The 20,331-nt window shown below is 46.3% G+C and overlaps 2 protein-coding genes across 6 annotated transcripts in view; both read right to left on the reverse strand.

The window, feature by feature from the left end:
• TIAM2 (TIAM Rac1 associated GEF 2) overlaps positions 1 to 14,304 on the reverse strand; it is a 240,784-nt gene extending 226,480 nt beyond the window's left edge. Inside the window, exon 1 of the mRNA XM_027082682.1 lies at positions 14,186 to 14,304. The gene's annotated coding sequence lies outside the window, so the exon portion shown is untranslated. The remainder of the gene's footprint in view (positions 1 to 14,185) is intronic.
• A 5,035-nt stretch (positions 14,305 to 19,339) lies between these two features.
• SCAF8 (SR-related CTD associated factor 8) overlaps positions 19,340 to 20,331 on the reverse strand; it is a 197,957-nt gene continuing 196,965 nt past the window's right edge. For all 5 annotated transcript variants that reach the window (XM_027082875.1, XM_027082867.1, XM_027082814.1 and 2 more), the window contains one exon: positions 19,340 to 19,748. The gene's annotated coding sequence lies outside the window, so the exon portion shown is untranslated. The remainder of the gene's footprint in view (positions 19,749 to 20,331) is intronic.

Raw genomic sequence — 20,331 nt, forward strand, 5'->3', positions numbered from 1 at the left:
CCTGTACTCAGAAAACTATAAAACACTGGTGAAAGAGATCAAAGATAAGAGCTTCCCTGGTGGCGCAGTGGATAAGAATCCGCCTGCCAATGCAGGGGATATGGGTTCGAGCCCTGGTCCGGGAAGATCCCACATGCCACGAGCAACTAAGCCCGTGTGCCACAACTAGTGAGCCTGCACTCTAGAGCCCGTGCACCACACCTACTGAAGTCCGCGTGCCTAGACTCCATGCTGTGCAACAAGAGAAGCCACCGCAATGAGAAGCCTGTGCACCGCAATGAAGAGTAGCCCCCGCTCACCACAACTAGAGAAAGCCTGCACTCAGCAACAAAGACCCAATGCAGCCCAAAATAAATAAATTAATAAATTTTTTTTAAAAAAGAAATCAAAGATAATATAAACAGATGGAGAGATACACCATGCTCCTGGATCAGAAGAATCAATACTGTGAAAATGACTATACCACGCAAAGCAATCTACAGGTTCAATGCAATCCCTATCAAATTACCAATGGCATTTTTCACAGAATTAGAACAAGAAATTTTACAATTTGTATGGAAACACAAAAGAACCCGAATAGCCAAAGCAATCTTGAGAAAGAAAAACAGAGCTGGAGGAATCAGGCTCCCTGACTTCAGACTATACTACAAAGCTACAGTAATCAAGACAGTATTGTACTGGCACAAAGACAGAAATGTAGATCAATGCAACGGAATAGAAAGCCCAGAGATAAACCCACATATGGTCACCTTATCTTTGACAAAGCAGGCAAGAATACACAATGGAGAAAAGACAGCCTCTTCAATAAGTGGTGCTGGGAAAACTGGACAGCTACATGTAAAAGAATGAAATTAGAACACACCCTAATACCATACATAAAAATAAACTCAAAATGGATTAAAGACCTAAATTTAAGACCAGACACTATGAAACTCTTAGAGGAAAACACAGGCAGAACACTCTATGACATAAAAAACAGCAAGATCCTTTTTGACCCACCTCCTAGAGTAACGGAAATAAAAACGAAACTAAACAAATGGGACCTAATGAAACTTAAAAGCGTTTGCACAGCAAGGGAAACCATAAACAAGACGAAAAGACAACCCTCAGTATGGGAGAAAATATTTGCAAACGAAGCAACTGACAAAGGATTAATCTCCAAAATATACAAGTAGCTCATGCAGCTCAATATCACACACACACAAAAAAAAAACCCAATCCAAAAATGGGAGGAAGACCTAAATAGACATTTCTCCAAAGAGGACATACAGATGGCCAACAAATACATGAAAAGATACTCAACATCATTAATTATTAGAGAAATGCAAATCAAAACCGCAATGAGGTATCACCTCACACCAGTCAGAATGGCCATCATCAAAAAATCTAGAAACAATAAACACTGGAGAGGGTATGGAGAAAAGGGAACCCTCCTGAATTGTTGGTGGGAATGTAGACTGACACAGCCACTATGGAGAGAACAGTATGGAGGTTCCTTGAAAAAACTAAAAATAGAACTACCACACGACCCAGCAATCCCACTACTGGGCATATACCCTGAGAAGACCATAATTCAAAGAGAGACATGTACCACAATGTTCACTGCAGCTCTATTTACAATAGCCAGGACATGAAAGCAACCTGTCTATCAACAGATGAATGGATAAAGAAGATGTGGCACATATATACAAGGCACTATTACTCAGCTATAAAAAGGAACAAAACTGAGTTCTTTGTAGTGAGATAGATGGACCCAGAGTCTCATGCAGAGTGAAGTAAGTCAGAAAGAGAAAAACAAAGACTGTATGTAATGCATATATATGGCATTTTAAAAAGTGGTACTGATGAACCTAGTGGCAGGGCAGGAATAAAGACGCAGACATAGAGAATGGACTTGAGGGCACGGGGCGGGGATAAGGGCAAGCTGGGATGAAGTGATAGAGTAGCACTGACTCTACTACCAAATGTAAAATAGCTAGTGGGAAGCTGCTGCATAGAAGAGCGAGATCAGCTCGGTGCTTTGTGACCACCTAGAGGGGTGGGATAGGGAGGGTGGGAGGGAGGCTCAAGAGGGAGGGGATATGGGGATATATATACATATAAGCTGATTCACTTTGTTGTACAGTAGAAACTAACACAACATTGTAAAGCATTTATACTCCAATAAAGATGTGAAAAAAAAAGTTTCCACGTTTTCAAAGAATAATTCAGGAGAGCAGAATTTACTAGTATTTTAGAGGTTAAACCTCAAAAGGGCTGAGCAATGCTAAGAAACTTGTTTCCAGAAAACCAGGATCGTGGTACCCTGGACTGTCAGTGACCAATACCCACTGAAAAGAGGACCAGAGAGACAAAGTGATGAAACACGGGAGGATTATTAAACTACGAGACAGCTCTTTCCAGGAAAACCTGGTTCGGATACCTCAGAATAAGTAGGAACATGACTACTGCTCGCCCCAGCCTTTGATAATTGATTTCGCTGTACCTCGAACTCTGTGCAGTTCACGGCATAGGTCAGCCATCTACACGGGTGAGCTTGCTGACCTTCTGCAAAATAACCATGGAAGAGGCACCACGCAGGCTAGCTATCAGTCATAAGCCACATCTCAATTTCATGCGATTTTAACAATTTTTGAGAACGCCAAATGAGAAATTACATGAAGCTTCAACATCACAAACTATGAGGCATTACTGTAGAATCAACCTATTTGAACCTGTTACTCACTTTTCCTTCATGAAGTAAAATCTTTTCAACTAGTCTTTATTAAGCACTCGCGAGATGAGCCTTCATCTTGAAAAGTAAGGATGCACTGAAGCGGAGAGGCTGGCAGAATGGGGGAAGGGGAAGGTGTACATGAGGAAGAAGCAGCTGAATTGAGTAATGTGAGTAGTGTGATTGGCTAACAAAGAACATAAACATTGCCACGGCTTTGCTCATTTACTTGGGATAACGGAATACCTTGCAATAATAATGCTTTGATAGGTAGAGCTTTCTTCATCTCTTAGCAGCATCTCCCTACGCCCACACCACCCAAGCTCCTACCTGTTTGCATGTACTTGCAGAAACCCACACACTAATTCAGCGAAGACACAGACTTGAGAACCAGACTTCAGACCACAATTTAAGCATGATTTCTATCTGACTAAACAGTAAGTTTTCTTCTCTTGGTTGCTGTCATTGCAAGGCTGCAGGTACCTGCCCTTATAATCAAGGGTGCATTTGGAAGCATGGCCCACTGTCTTCCAATAGAAAGTCAATCGTAGGCCCCAAACTACCATCTTTGTAGACACATTACTAACTTCTTCCATTGTTTGGATATAATCAAGCCCAAAATTTTGAATTTCATGGACATCTGTTTTGTAATTATTTTGTTTATAATACAAGTTGATACACTTTAAAGATGTCAGGTTTTTTGTTTTAAAACAATTATTATCAAAAACATCATAGTTATTTATAACAGCAAGGCAGGACAAAGCTATGTTTCCTCTTACACAAAATAAAGGTGTGAACTAGATTACTTCTAAGATTCCTTTCAGCTCAAATAATGTATACAGTACCCTCAAATCTCCCACTCACACCTAATTAGGAAAAGGTCTATTTATCTTTGTACAGATGACACCATCTGTTGTAAACCACATAATAAGCTCCAGTTGTATGCCATTCTCTCCATGTAAAGTTGTACATTCCTTTGGGCAGGCTCTAAAGTACACAAGCTAATAAGTTGTTATTGCCTTTGCTAACTCCAGAATTGCATAGGTTTAGCTTCCTTTCCCATAGAAAATCTAAAACATTTCATGGTTTTTTGATGCAGTCCTCCTAACATGTCCTCCTAAATTTTTAAGCACAGAGAAAAATTCTAGAGTAAAGAATTCTGGGATGTAGGCCTCGCTCTGCTTACCATTAACTTCTTCCAATGGGGAATTAAAACAGGTCATTTAACTTTCCCAAAACATCAAGCTTCTCTTCTGAAAAATGGGTTGAATTAGGTGATTTCTAAAGTTTATTCTGTTCTAGAATGCTTATTGATATATAACTATTAAAGGAATATAGCACAGTTTGTGATTTGGGACCACAACATTTTGAATATGCATATGACTATAAACCCTCATGTCTGTATCACCACTATTTACAATTTTTTTTAGTTTGTCATCTCTTCTACTGCACACAAATATAAATGTACTTTTACATTTTGAAATTATTCAAGAATTTTTAATGCACTCTACAAATGTTTAAAGGCTCTCCTTTAGACAACAGGACAATTATGTGAGGTGTTATTTAATGTTAACAAAATGTGGATGTGCCCCATCCATTTTCAGAACTACCCACTGACTGATTTGCTGAAAATTCCAAATGCTGGCTGCCAACTCCGTATATACCATTCAAGTTTTACTGAATTTTCTAACTAATGAGATTTATCAAGCCATCAAAATTTAGCTTCTGTGACAGATAGGTTTTCAGAAAATGCCATACTACAATGACATTCTCCTCTCAACACACACCAAGACTTCAGCAATGTCAACCACCCTTCTGGACTCAATTTCCTCACACATTTACACGAATGACTGAGGTGGAACTTATTACAGTTGAATTTAGTGACATCTCTAAATTTCTAAAGACAAGTCATTTTAAAATTCCTATTACATGGAAAGCTGAAATACAACTAAGCAAAACACTGCCTGTGAGTATTTCTTAGGAAATGACTTACCAAAGAGATGGAAATGCTTCCTCATTCATAGTCATTACAAAGTCGATGTTTCTATGTAGATGGAAATTTTCCCTGCTGCTTTTCACTATTAATATGCTTATAATTAATATACTTAACAATTTTTTTCTTTAGGGACCTGATGTTTCTTTTTAAAAACAGTGCCTGTCAAACCACAAATCATGGATCAGTCTGAAATAAGGGAAACTGCATTGCATTTCTCTGTGGCTAACCTCCAAATCTCTTGCCCATCCCCGGCAAAAATTAACATGGTTAGGTTCTCACAGTCCTATAGGAGCCATTTCAGACGGGGATCCTGCGGCAGAAAGACGTGGGAAAGAAGATCTGGGTTCAGCTCTGCACGCTTCCTCCCCAAGCTGAGTGTCCTAAGAGGGCCAGTCTCACCTGAAGGGCAGAGTTTTTCAATGTACAATCAAAGAGCCACCAGCCACACCTGGTGTGCCTGACTGCGCCCTAGACCTCCAGAATCATCATCTCAGGGTGACTTTCAGAAACCTGCATTTTAACAGGCTCCCAAAGTGATATTTATACAAATTCAAGGTTGAGAACTCCCATCACTGGCTTCATTTTCTCCATCTATAAGTGAAGGTAACAAGACTTGACCATTAACTCTAAATTCTCTTCCGGATCCTCTTCACAGTCTGTCATATTAAGACTCAGCAGTGCCATCATTTTACCAACATTCTCATACAGCTTTACCTTGGACCCAGTGTGGCCACCTTCTTCTATACAGTCTACATGGCTACTTTGTTCCACATATATTCTATGCGGCTACTGTTTGTATCTATTCTATGGAGCTACTTTGCTCTACATATAGTCTATTACATGGCTACTCTGTTTATATATATTCTATGTGGCTACTCTGTCCAACATATATTCTACAGAGCTACTTTGTTCTATATTCCACATGGCTACTCTGTTTACCTATACTCTACATGGCTATTTTGTTCTCCATCTAGTCTACACGGCTACTCTGTTTATATATATACCACATGGCTACTTTGTGCTTCATATATTCTCTGCCTGCCCTGCTCTCCCTTCACCACCTCCAATACAGCACTGATCTCTCAGTTTCTTCCCCAGGCATTCTTCTATTTCAACACTGAATTCCCCTCCACCCAGTTCCAGAGGCCTTGAAATCCATATTACCCACAGCCCCCAAGATCACAGATAATTACCTCCCAGCAATGTCTCATCACACATTCTGGATTTACCAAGACCCTACGTGTTCACCAGCACTGCCCTCCTTACTAGTGTTGGGCGACGGTTATCTGTCATCCAGTAAGGCTCAAATGCCAGTGAGCTAATAGCATATTGTAAATACACCACTTCTAAATTTTTATAAATTTTTCTTCTGCTTTCTTATATCCTACTGCTGCACAGAATCATTGACTTTTGTAACTGAAAGGATCCCTAAAAGTCATTTAGTCCAATATGACTCCCCTGACCACCAAAGTTCAAATTAAGCAGTGGAAACCCAGAGAGAATGTCATGTTTTGTTCAAGATCACACAGCTATTTTTGGCAAAACTACCCAAAATGCAGAGCTCTTAAACCTACCCAAAACCCAGAATTCTAGTTTTGTTTTGTTTTCTTTCAAAACAGTATCTTGACTACTTGGATTATTACCTCTGACTGGACAAATACCAAGAACAATTCAATCAAACACATACAAATACCTTTCAAATAGTTACCTCCTTGTTGCCTATCAGAATGGAAAAAAAAAAGTGGAGGCACTGATAAAAGTCATACGTGTCCCAAAACACCACAAACAGCAAACCTTACGGAATGATCACTTTTATACAGTTAATAAGGAATCCAACTGGGGGCAGGGAGAGGATGCAAACACATATACAGCCATTGTGTGGGCAATGCAGCCATTCAGAAGATGAACCCCCAAAATGGTGAGGACAGAGCGTTACATTTCAAGAAAAAATGAGGGGGGCTTCCCTGGTGGTGCAGTGGTTGAGAGTCCGCCTGCCGATGCAGGGGATACGGGTTCGTGCCCTGGTCCGGGAAGATCCCACATGCCGCGGAGCAGCTGGGCCCGTGAGCCATGGCCGCTGGGCCTGTGCGTCCGGAGGGAGAGGCCACACAGTGAGAGGCCCGCATAGTGCAAAAAAAAAAAAAAAAAGAAAAAATGAGGGGTTAGGAGAAGATCAGGGAGAGCTTCAGAAGGATGACATTTAAGATGAGCCTAGCAGGCTGAGGAAACCAGTGCTCTCCAGTTATAATAATAAAATTCTGATTTTTTAAAAAGTGACCTGCTAGCAGGGGTTGGTGTATACATAATGAATGGATCCAGTCCATGGTATTTCTCATTTTCTTTTACATCTTATGTAAAATGAAGTTATTTGCCCACATGATATGCAGTGCACTTCCCAATGAGAAGTTCAACAGACAGTTGTGAAGGGAGTATTACTACAGATGACTATGGTTTCATAGAACGATTAGGATCTTCCAGAGGGCAAGTTCAAAATGGACCCGTTCAATGGGTAAATATTCTGGTTTCTGATTTGGCTAACATTCATCAAGGCTTCATGTATTCATACGGTAGGTACTGATTCCACAAGTTTCAAATGCCACTGGCACACAGGATAACTTAATTCATTTCAGTGTATTCTGGATGTGTTCTTCCTTGGTTTCTGTTCATATGTATAAATGCTCTCTTATGAAAGTATAAAATCCATTTTAAACAAGCCTCATGGGGCTTCCCTGGTGGCGCAGTGGTTGAGAGTCCGCCTGCCGATGCAGGGGACATGGGGTCATGTCCCGGTCCGGGAAGATCCCACCTGCCGCGGAGCGGCTGGGCCCGTGAGCCATGGCCGCTGAGCCTGCGCGTCCGGAGCCTGTGCTCCGCGGTGGGAGGGGCCACAACAGTGAGAGGCCCGCGTACCGCAAAAAAAAAAAAAAAGCCTCATGGTTATCCAGAGTGGTAAGGGTAAATGTGACTGTTACTCTATCAACCAAGCCCTGGCATGAGGCCTGAAGAGGAAGATTAATGAGAAGAATTTGATGCCTCAGCTGCAAGAAGACATTGGGACTCATTAGAGAATAATTTTATTTTCTCCCTGAAGAATCTAAGGCCCTCAAAGGTTTAGCCAAGTTGCCAAATGAGTAAAAGGTGTATTCCAGACCAGAGTCTAGATTAATACTCAGTATAATGATATTGCTACTACTCCACACTTCAGATGGAGAAACCTTTATTTTTTAGCACTTTATTATTGATAAAGAGTCAAATATTTGGCAAAGGGTCACTCAACTTCATAATCACCAATTTCAAACACGTAGAAATTTAAAAACAATTTCAATGAGCACTTCCTGCATTCTATCGACCACCATTTAAGAACAGCCACGAAAGCACCATGCTAGCCCTGGAAGAGGTACAAAAAGAAAATAAGCAAAGAACTCCCTGTGTGATGGAGAAACTGCCCACAACTAAATATCCCACGATGAATGCCACAACTGATACAGACCACATAGGACCAAGTGCCTGGAAGCACAAGAAAGAGTGCTTCACACTCAGAGGAAAGGCTTCGCTGAGTCTCAATAAAAAATGATGAACAGCTGACCAAACGGGGAAGAACCATCAAAGGGAAGGACAGAGAGAACAGTGCAAAGCAACGGAAAAGGAACGGAGTATGGCCTCCACTTTGCCAGCCCAACTCCCAGCTCCATCCTGCTCACCATCCTTATTTTACATAATTTGATGCAGCCAGATCCGATCTACAGGGAGGGAAGAACAACTAACACTTTCTGAACTCTCATCCTGGCAGGTAGGGTTCTAAGCACGTTATGTTAATTAGTTCATTAATTTCTCAATTCTCCGAATAATCTTCAATGAGGAAAGCACTGCTGTCACCCTCCTTTCAGGTGTAAATCCTGAGGCACAGAACACTCTTTACAAGACAAAGCTATTTTGAATTTTAAAAATGATAACAGGGGCTTCCCTGGTGGCACAGTGGTTAAGAATCCGCCTGCCAATGCAGGGGACACGGGTGGAGCCCTGGTCCAGGAAGATACCGCGGAGCAACTAAGCCCGCGAGCCACAACTACTGAAGCCGTGTGCCTCGTGCTCCGCAACAAGAGAAGCCACTGCAAGGAGAAGCCTGCACACCGCAACGAAGAGTAGCCCCCGCTCGCCACAACCAGAGAAAGTCCGCGTGCAGCAACAAACACCCAATGTAGCAAAAACTAAAAATTAAAATTTTTTTAAAATAACAAAATACTGCACAAAAATTCATCACTATATTTTAAAGGCTAAAAGATTTGGGGAATTCTTAACTTTTACCAGTTTGAGAAGATTTCCAAGCTTATTTTCTATATGCCATTTCCCAAACTACTGATGACAAAATTCTAGTTTTCCATCCTATTCCCAATGCAAAGGAATCACTTAGTAATGGGAACTCTTAAAGAACCATGTCCAAGAGACACATTCAGAAATCTAACCGTGAATTTAAAAGAAACCTTGTAATCCAACACCACAAAAACACAATGAAAGCTGCAGTCCAGATTCTGTTACTCAATCTGCAAACCTCCTAAATGGAAACGAAGCAGACCCATTTCCAGCTGGATGGAATGCCTGGAGAGGAGTGGGCCGGATCCCAGGCCAGACGGAATCCAAGATAGGAAATACATTACACGCTCCTGGCAGGGAAACTTCTCGAGTACCAGCCTTTGTCTCCTGACCTCAGTCTGTGGGAGGGCTTCGGAAGGGGCACTTTTTGTTCTTTCTTAAAATTCTGAACTAACTCATAAAAGCTTTCAAATTCTACACTGTTTTTTTATTAAAATCCTCGATGCATTTACGATTGGAGACATGCTAACAGTTGAGACAGAATGGGAGCGAGGAAGGAACACGCAGTCAGACAGACCTGGGTGAATCTCAGCTGTGCGACTTCCTAACTGTGTGAACTTGGGTGAGGGGCCCCCGCAGGTCCCCAGCCTTCTCCTTCTGCATTGCTGAGGTCTGTGAACATCCTTAACTGGATCCACTGCCCCTTGCCCACCACACTCTTCCTCGCCAAGTCCATTCCACCTCCTTCAGATCTCAGGACTCCGTCCCCTTGTGTTTTCCCACTGCCCGGTCCAGCTGCCTTTGACCATCTGCACAATTACAACTGACCATCTTTCTGGCGGTCTTGTTTTCTTGAATCCACTCAGCACACTCTAAAGAGGGACTGGTCGAAAATGCAAATCGTTCCTCTGCCTAAAGCCAAAGTGACTTGCTTTCATGTCACTTGTCTTTCTTCTCCACTTGAAGAAAGTCCTTTACTCAAGTCCAGAGACTCAAGATACTTAATACACTTTAGGGGTCACCAAATACCTGTTCCATGTGGAGGGACAGTTGTTTAGGCTTCGGTTTCCTCCTCATTCCACGAGATCCTTGCTGCTCTACTCAGAGGAATAAATGGGTGATGCATACAGAAAGCCAGCACAGTGCCTGGAGAGCACTTCCCGCCACACAGTCTAACCCTTCAGTGTTCTAAAGTTTGCAAAGTGCTTTCACACATGTGAGCTCGTTCGATCCTTCTAACGACTCTGCGACTCAGGAGGTTACAGGAAGAAACTGAGGCTGGTGATATCCAAGGCTTGCAGAATCAAGGCTGGTCTGTGGACAAACCTACTGATTCCATATCCTGAGTTTTTCTACTGATGCCTCTCTGTGAGGAGTTCTGGCTTCTTTTACAGAAAACATTTATTTCCCTTTTTTTTTTTTTTTTTGCGGTACGCGGGCCTCTCACTGCTGTGGCCTCTCCCATTGCGGAGCACAGGCTCAGGACGCGCAGGCTCAGCAGCCATGGCTCACGGGCCCAGCCGCTCCGCGGCACGTGGGATCCTCCCAGACCAGGGCACGAACCTGCACCCCCTGCATCGGCAGGCGGACTCTCAACCACTGCGCCACCAGGGAAGCCCTCTTACCCATCTCTTCCATCAAGTTTATCTAACATTTTTATTGCATTTAAGGAATACAAACACATAGGCCAAATTCCACTATAATGGACTCCAAAGGACTTTGGTTTGTGCTATATCAAATAATTACTTTAAATAAGTAAGCTTTCAACTGGCTCGTTCATTCATTCCTTCATTCAGCAAATATTTATCACCTGGCTACTTCACACAAGGCATTGTGTTTGGTGCTGGGAATCTTCCCTTTCCCTGAGATATAATTAGTCTATACCCTCAAGATTTCCCAACTGAAGCCAACAATGGAACATACAGAAGCTTGAACACATAAAAGCACTTGAATAAATAAAGCAATGAACTAAGAGCCAGGGAATCTGAGTGCTCACCCTGGCTGAGCTCCTACCTAAGCTCTGTGACCTTGGACAGGTCCCCGGTACTACTTTTCCTTACCTATAAAATGGGAAAATTGGTCTATATTATCTTTAAAGTTATTCTATGCTATGAATTCTAGAGAGTCCAGGATTCCATACAACTGTCAAGTTCTTTTGATGTTTAATGGTATACGATTTTTTTTTTTTTTGCGGCACGTGGGCCTCTCACTGCTGTGGCCTCTCCTGTTGCGGAGCACAGGCTCCGGACGCACAGGCTCAGCGGCCATGGCTCACGGGCCCAGCCGCTCCGCGGCATGTGGGATCTTCCCGGACCGGGGCACGAACCCGTGTCCCCTGCATTGGCAGGCGGACTCTCAACCACTGCGCCACCAGGGAAGCCCATGATTTTATACCACCATGTTATAAATTTTGGTGAGATGATCCACATATAGACTTTAGCTTGACAAATATCTCTAGATTGCCCACAAATTGTTAGAAGTTTGAAACTACATACAAATTTGGAGCATTTTTAAGAACCTTACAGCCAACTGAGCTTGCAAACTGCCTCACATAAAAACTGCATTTTCTGTAATGTGTAAACTGCAATCTTAAATGCCGCTCTCATTTGAAGAATCTAAATAAATTAGATTCAACGCCTTCTTTTCTGATTCTTCTTTTAATTCTGTGATGTCACTTTAGGATGACTGGGGCTTGTGTACAAAATGGCACCTCCACCAATGTAGTAACACATGTTCATGGAAGCAAAGCTCTTTATGGCCTTACTTTTAAGAGTCTTATACCCTTATCTCTCGCATTATCTCTCGCATCAAATCATGATTAGATGCATAAGCCTTAGAGCCTTGAAAGGCAGTCAGCTGAGGAGGCCCACCACGTGCTGGCACACATCTCGGATGCCCACCTGTGAATTTACAGCCCCAGAGTCTTCCCTGTAATCAAGGATAAGACACCTCTTATGTCTGGCTGGTTCAAGAATCACTTAAGAGCAAACCAAAGCACATTCCTATATCCTGACTTACGTGAGGAATCTGCCCCTAAACTTCGGCTTCTTTCTAGACGTCTGTAGAGACGGTGCTTTCTTTTCTCTCATTCAAGGAATCTTAACTGAGCTTCTGCTCCGTCAGGCTGTGTGATGGGTGCCGAGTTGGGTAAATTAGAAAAGGCGGCCCCTTCCAACAGAGAGGAGGGCACCAGGGGCTTGGTGAGTGGAGTGTAAATTGGATTTCAGCCTCCACTTGCCCACTGGACAGGATAACCCTGTGCAGTGAACAACTCACAATTTTACAAGGTGGCGTGGCCAGAGGTGTTTAAAAAAAATCACGTTGTAGTAGAGACGATGACTACTAGAGAAGAAAGAGCTTAACTGCCGACCGATAATGAGGAAGGAGAGCTTACTAGAGAATGCATCTGACTGACACATGAAGGACGTGTGAGTAACCAACAGATGGACAAGTGGAGCGAGAAGAGTATAAACAGAATGCTCATTCATTCCAGACAGTGGTCTGGAAATGACAACTTGGAAGGAGTCTGATGAGGCTGGGTGTGTGTGTGTGTGTGTGTGTGTGTGTGTAAGGGGGAGGGGGGAGGCAAGACCTGGAAGGAGTCTGATGAGGCTGGCTGTGTGTGCGTGTGCATGTGTTTGTGTGTGTGTAAGGGGGAGGGGGGAGGCGAGACCTGGGGAAGAGTCAGGAGAGGAGGCTGTAAAGGCAGGCAGGGGCCAGATGATGAAGCATTTTATATGGCAAATTAAGGTGTCAAAACCGGATTCGGAGATCATTAGGGGCTCGTTTTGCCGCTGTAAATAATAAACTCTTCTTGGATTATACCTTTCCCTGTTTTTTCACATTTACCAATCACAAGGTAATTAGGGGCTCTGATTCCCTAAAGCAACAGGTCTTACCCTGTAAGCTGAGCAGGTAAACTCCAACGGAAAAGAATTTTGCTTTCAGCACGGCACCAATCTTGATACTACATTTTTAGAATATAAAAACCTTAAAGACAAAAAAAAAAAAAAAAACCTTAAAGAATACCAGATGTTTTGAAGTGTGTACTTACACAGGTTCTATTGGTTATGCTCAAATGATAAGACCAGAAATTGACGCTTTTCATTGAGCTTAGGTCTGAAACATTTATAGCATATGGTCTGCACCTGTAAGAAACTTGGAAGACTAAAAACTTCTATTAGAGACCCTCCAGCTTAAATCTACTGGAGAGGGACTGGAGATTACCAGGTGCCGTCCGTTACAATAATTATGTCAGCGGCATTTGAGGGACGGGTGGTAGAACGGGTGAATAAGCATGAGAAGAGAACCCCAAGACCTTGGCCACACAGTGAATAAAGGTCTTACCGCGACGCAAGGCTGCCTAGATTACAACTGTCATCAGGCAGCCTCTCACAGGGCCCCCGCAGAGGCAACGCGAAGGGAAATATCTTCAGGACCAAGCAGCCTCCCCTCCCCCCAATGAAGTAAAGTTACCCTATTTTGCTATTTTAAAAAGTATGAAGACGCATGGAAGCTCATCACGGTAAGTTTCACCGTTTCTTAAAGAGAAACGACGCCGTGCAATCGTACCCCACCCCCGCGCCCGGACCTTTACAGCGGCTGCCGGCCGTCAATTGTTGGAAGAATGGCCTCTTTTCTTTCTAAACTGTTTTTGGTAAATATGATCCGTTTGCGACACGACGTGTCGGCTTTCCCAGAAACTTGGCACCTGGGCCCCTCGGAGCAGAGCCGGGCGGGGGCAGCGGCGGGACTCCTGCCCCTCCCGCCCGGTGGCCCCGGGCTTGGGGGACCCCTGGGCTCGGCGACCTGAGCCGCGGGCGCAGGGTCCGCTCCCCCAGGACCTTCCAGGGCGCTGGGCCACCGCACCCACGAGACCGGGCTCGGGGCGCGGAAGCCCGAACGCGGGGGTCGGGCGGGCCCAGGGGCACCGCGAGGGCCGGTGATCTGGAAAGCGTTTCCTCCGCCCGGCCAGGCTGCGCGGGGTTCCGGGACGCGCCAGGGAGCTGCCACCATGCGCCGGGTTGTGCCGGCTCGGCGACCGCAGCCGCAACCCTCGGCTCACCGCCCGGGGCAGGCGCCGGAGGGCGCGGCGAACAAAGCAGAGGAGGTGGGCCGCCCGCCCCGAGCCGGGGTCCGGCCTCGGCCCCCGCCTCCCCCCTTACCTGGGTGGAGCGCCCGGCACCCGCCCGGGCCCGAACCGGCGACACGGCCGTTCCCGCGGGGTCCCGGGGTCACGCGGGGCGGCGCCGGCCGACTTGGAGAAGTTGCCAGGGTCACTCCGTCCCGCGCGGGCGCTGAGCCTCCAGCCGCCGCCGCTACCCCTCGCCTCGCACGCAGCGCCTGTGGCGGCGAGAGCGGCCGCACCTTCCTCCTCGGCCGCTGGGCCCGCCTCCTCCCCGCCCCCGCCGCCCAGCCCAGCCCAGCCCACCCCCTCCATCCCCCGTCCTCCCATCCCCCCCCCCCCCCCAGAAGTCCCCCCGCCCCCCCCGGCCCGCGCCGGCCCGCGCCCATCCCCCGCGGCGCCCACCGCGCCAGACCCCGGACCCCGCAGCCGGCTCCCGGGGCGGCGCTCCCGCCCGCGTCCCCCGCCGTAGCCTCCTGCGCTTTCTTTCTAGGACTTCCCAACTAACCAACACCGAGAACTCCACGAGCTTCGAGTAAGCGCCTACCATGAGCTCGGCGCTCTGCCTGCCATCGTGGGTGCGGTGCGTAAGGTCCAGTGCCTTCCCCAAAGAGCTGAGAGTGGGAAGACGCTTACCCGGGTACCACTAAGGACAGAAGCAGGCGGAATCTGAAGCCTCGTGCAGGCAGGAGAGACTGTTCGCCCCCTAACCTTCGTGAGAAGGGAGAGAGGGAGGAGCCGGAGGGTCCGGGAGAATTCGGACTTCCCAGGTGGAAGCTGCAGGGTTTATTAGAGAAACCTGGGGAATCCAGAGGGCCCGGATGATGGGGAGGGGAGGACGCTCGGGAGAAGCGGGAGTGAGGGCTGTGTTCCCACCCTCGCTGTCCCTGCCTTTACAAAGGCTCTCGCGTAGAGAGGAGCGGGAAGGGGGAAGAGTTCGTGTGCTGGTGTGGGTCCCGCAAGGAGGAGGCGCCAAGACAGAACTAGATACGGAAGAATTTTCTTAGGGGAAATGGCTGTGGGATTAAACGCCAGGGGCTTCCAGAGAGCCAGGCTTCGCGCGAGTCTGATCCCAGTGAAGGAGAGAGGGAAGCAACATCCCAACCTCCCTGCAGCCTCAGGAAGATCATGGGTGCGTCCTACACCCAGAGTTACCCATCATAGGGGGCCCAATTCTCCTCGGTACCCACCTGCCTGAGCATCCGTGTCTCTACCAGCCCTTAGCTGGGAGCAGCCAGATGAGAAGTGTGGCCTTGGGCACAAACCCAGAGGTGAATTTCAGAGCACACCAGCCAGGGCCCTTCCTCAGTTAAACTCCCAGAAAGCTGGAGATGGTTGGAGATCTTCCAGGAAGATTCCCACAGCTGGCGATTCCCCAGTCTACAAGACACATGGAATCAACTTTCCCACACACACCTAACAATTTTTAAGTGAAGCCCCAAGGGTTTGCTGTGTTCAGACAGACCTGGCTCTCCACTTTCTACTGCCACAGGCTCTGGCCACACTGACCCCTCTCCACTACATAGGCTCTCCCTGGTCCTGTCTCCACTCGGGCACACGTGGCAGTGCCTCGGGGAATGCCTCCCACTCCACTCACCCTCCAGTTCCCAATTCAAGCATCACCTCCTCTAAGGAGCTTTTTCCCCTTAGCACAGAGCTACCACCCTAGGATCTTCTTTATATGTTTTTCACCCTTGCTTCTTGTATCATGTTTTTTCATGCTGTTTCACAACGTTATGTTTTTGTTTTTGTTTTTTCTGATTATACAAGTAACACGTTCATTGCACAACTTGGGACATATAATCCAAATGTCTCCAATTCCTCCAGTCTTCAAGGGACACCTTCCCTTGATAGATAAGTAATCAGAGTCTGAGCCCCACCCATGTGTATCAGTCTGGATCCAATCAGAAGAGAGAAACCACACAGCAATTAAGTGGTAAAAGTTTAATAGAAAGAATTATTAACTACGACAGGATTTGGAGCAATGAGGGATTGACTGGTTAGAAGTAAAGAGAATGCAAAAGAAAATAGGAACAGCAGATACAAAGACTTTTAAAGCAGCCACTACCCCTGGGGCCGAGATAGAGCACCCAAGGGTAAGGGTGCTCCCTTATCCCTCCCCTACCCCAGGCTCAGACCCAGACCTTGTTGGGGAGAGCATGGCTAAGGTTCACTAAGTGCCAGGGAAGTCACTGTGGTATCACACCAGTGGAACTTGCTGGAAATCTACCCTCTAGGGTGTGGGGAAAGTGGTATAGAGGGAGATGTCTCATGGAAGCAGTTCGCTGCAAAACCACCCAGAAAGAGAGGCGCCAGAAGAAGCCGGTGGCCACGGGGTGCTGCCCTGCACTGCGGGATCCTGGTGCTGGAGAAACCCCTCAAAATGCAGGAGCCACAGGCAAGCGAGGCAACTGGCAGGCAGAGTTCTGCCCTCCTGCAAGTTCTCCCCACACCCTGTACTGACAAAGCTAACAACGAGGCAGCTGGCAAGGGAAATGACATAAAAGGCTGAGATCCCTTTTTACAGAGATGGCAAAAAGGATGAATTTGGAGCTGACCGGCAGTGAGTCAGTGACAGGCATGCTGTGCAACCTCAGAAGAGTCCAGGCGTTGTCCAGTTTCCCCTCCCCAACTATGCCTGCCCGGTACTTACGGTCTTCTCTCCAAATCTCGCCCTGCTGGCCCTTCTTCCCTCCGCTGGCCTTTTTGTTCCTGACTCCCACTCCCTCGGCCGCAAGTTGCCTCTTAGCATTTTCTCCTCCAGTTTTGCCCCAAGGGGGAGGCGTGGCCTCTTCCTTGCCTCGCTTCTCACAGCACGCTAAGACCAAGTTGTGAGGTCACAGTTCACATCGGATTGAACAGACGTCTTGGGGAAACGGAAGGGAATTACAGAAGGGGAAAAGAAAAAAGCAAAAACCAAATAATGGTCCCAAAGAGACGAAACCATCCAGAGCCTCTCTCTCCTTAGTCCAAGCCCCATCCAGGGCGCCAGTGTGTACCCCCGACCAGAGTCCAGGCCGCAGTGCCATCCGGGCCTAGCGAGGGAGAGAAAAAGTGTCTCCATGCTTTTAGTGCCGCTAAATAATAAAATAAAAAATAAATATGGAGTGTCTCCATAATCTTAGTGCCGCTCCATTAAATAAAAATAACCTGCGGAGATGAAGCTCTGTCTACAGTCAAGATGAACATTCGCATGATTAGGAAGTGAAATTAGCCCCAATACTGAAACTCGTTCAGTTATTAATCCATTTATGGAGCCTTTACTCGGCACCTGGCACTGTACCAGGCAGTAGGGATATAAGCTGTGTCACCGTTACGATCTGAGGGCGACAGATAGTAAACAAATCATTTTACAAATAGTTCTGTTTGTGTCTCTGCTAAAGATGCAGCGCATATAATGAGAGTTAAGCTAGCTCTAAGGGATTAGAGGGGGCCCAGCTGAGCTCTGAAGGATGATTGAGTTGGATCGATCATTCCAAGTAAAGGGAATGGTGAATCTGAAGCTCTGAGGTGCGACAGAGCTGGGCCCATTGGAAAGGAAGGGAGTAAGGACAGAGCAGCCAGAGATGAGGCCAAAGAAGCAGAGAAGAGTCAGTCACGCATGCTTTTGTTGGCATGTTAAGAATTTTGGATATTATCCTTTGAACAATAAGAACCTTCTGAAAGGTTTTAAGCACCAGTGTAGCTGGGGGGCTGGGGGCTGGAGAAGAGACTGGAGGGTATATTTGGGAGGGGTATGCAGAGAATATACAAGACTAGTGTTCAGAACAGAGTTTGAACCTGGAGATGAAGATAGAGAAATAACCAGCCCGGAGCAATCCAGTCTAACCCAGGGCCTGGCTGAGATGCCTGCGGGAAAGACTGGGAAAGAGACAGAACTCTCGCGAGATGGGGTCGAATCAGCAAAGAAAGCTGAGGGGGAAGAGCCAGGGAGCTGGGGGACCATCAGGAAGTTACGCTGGGTCACCTTCACTATAAAGCAGGATCGCTTCCCTGTAGAATAACCAAAGGCCCAATTAAAGCAAACCTACTCTCAAAGATAAACTCAAATCTCCACCCCTGGCAAAGACCAGAACAGCCTGTTTTTAAAAGAGGCGGCCCCAGGGTCCTCACCATCCACTCACTTCATAGCCACCAAAACTCTTAAGCTACAGTATCCTACTATTCACCAAAAAGTTAAATATTAGCTGTAACCCCACTCCCTAGAAATAACCATTCTGTCATATTCTCTTGCAGACTCTTCATACTTAAATTACTCAGATCTAAATTCCTTGCAGTAAGGGATCAGCCCAATTCATCCGTTTATCCCCAGTAACTTCGTACATTTTCTGGCACCTAGAGGGTATCTAGCAATGTTAGCAGAATTGAAATTCATTTCCAAAATCCTTCCAGTGCTGGGCAGGATTTCGTTGGACTTTCTGGTAGTAGGACACTTCAAAAAACAAGCCATCCTTCCTCTGTACTATGTCAGAAAGAGTTTTCTTAAAACACCTTTCTAGTTTTTGGAAGTTTTTTGTTTGTTTTGGAAGTTGTGGGGGGTTTTGTTCCCTTTTCTCTTTCCCAAAACCTAAGGAAAGAGAATCTTCTTGCCAAGTAAACTCTCTGCCTCAGCCCGGGCCCCGCCAGAAATGACATTAGAACACACACACACACACACACACACACACACACACACACACACACACACACACAGTGGAATACCAGTCAAGAATGACTGTATTTAAAAGGAAACGAAATTGAGTTATTTGTAGTAAGGTGGATGGACCTAGAGTCTGTCATACAGAGTGAAGTAAGTCAGAAAGAGAAAGACGAATACCGTATGCTAACACATATATATGGAATCTAAGGAAAAAAATGTCATGAAGAACCTAGGGGTAAGACGGGAATAAAGACACAGACCCACTAGAGAATGGACTTGAGGATACGGGGAGGGGGAAGGGTGAGCTGTGACAAGTGAGAGAGTGGCATGGACATATATACACTACCAAACATAAAATAGATAGCTAGTGGGAAGCAGCCGCATAGCACAGGGAGATCAGCTCGGTGCTTTGTGACCGCCTGGAGGGGTGGGATAGGGAGGGTGGGAGGGAGACGCAAGAGGGAAGAGATATGGGAACATAGGTATATGTATAACTGATTCACTTTGTTATAAAGCAGAAACTAACACACCATTGTAAAGCAATTATACTCCAATAAAGATGTTAAAAAAAAAATGACTGCATTTAATACCTGTCTCCACGGAGCTCAAATTCACTTTTACAGCTTGTTTGGGGGCAAGAAGGAGGATCCCAGCGCTGGTTACTTCCACTAAGTGCTTTCCTATTACTTCAGGCCCCGAACTAACAGGCTCCATGCAGCCTCCCTCCCAGTGCCCCAGGATCCAGTAAACAGACAAAGACCACACTGACTCCAGCCCAGCGTCTCCCCAGTGTAGGCAGGCATCTCTGCCAGTGGGTCAGGCTAACTTTGGAGAAGTCAGAGGATAGCCTTTTCAAGGGAGGCTGCATCTCTCCTTTCTGAAGATCATTGGCGGAAAACAAACGGTTCTTTTAGCGGCTGTTTCAGGAGCTTGCTCCATCTACTTCACGGCACTTTTCAAAGTCCTGAAAGAAAGAAGGCAGTGGGCCTGATTACAATTCCAAAAAGCTGCGTTTAACCCAACAGTCTGGATGCACCCTGCACTGCCTGCAAACCATTTGCACGTGTGTATGATGTATAGTGGGAGGCCAGGCGGTACACCTGCTCGCAGGGGTGATGGGTCTTGCTTTCTCTTGGATTCCTTTGACCCATTTTTCCTTTCTGCTGACAAGTTACTAGAAGCTAACTGATATATTCTTGAAAGAAAAATGAAAAACAAAAGGTCGCCTGGGCTTCCCTGGTGGCGCAGCGGTTGAGAGTCCGCCTGCCGATGCAGGGGACGCGGGTTTGTGCCCCGGTCCGGGAAGATCCCACATGCCGCAGAGCGGCTGGGCTCGTGAGCCATGGCCGCTGAGCCTGCGCGTCCGGAGCCTGTGCTCCACAAGGGGAGAGGCCACAACAGTGAGAGGCCCGCGCGTACCGGAAAAAAAAAAAAAAAAAAAGGTCGCCTGATAGGATTACTACCCCATGATAAAAGGTCTATGTTTGTTTAGAAGATTGCTCAAGATTCCAGGTCTAAAAATCTCATTTAATCCCACAGAGACTCTC

The sequence above is a fragment of the Aethalodelphis obliquidens genome, unplaced genomic scaffold (genome assembly GCF_003676395.1).
Source record: "Aethalodelphis obliquidens isolate GAN/ISIS:26980383/991018 unplaced genomic scaffold, ASM367639v1 scaffold3, whole genome shotgun sequence".
Taxonomy (NCBI): domain Eukaryota; kingdom Metazoa; phylum Chordata; class Mammalia; order Artiodactyla; family Delphinidae; genus Aethalodelphis; species Aethalodelphis obliquidens.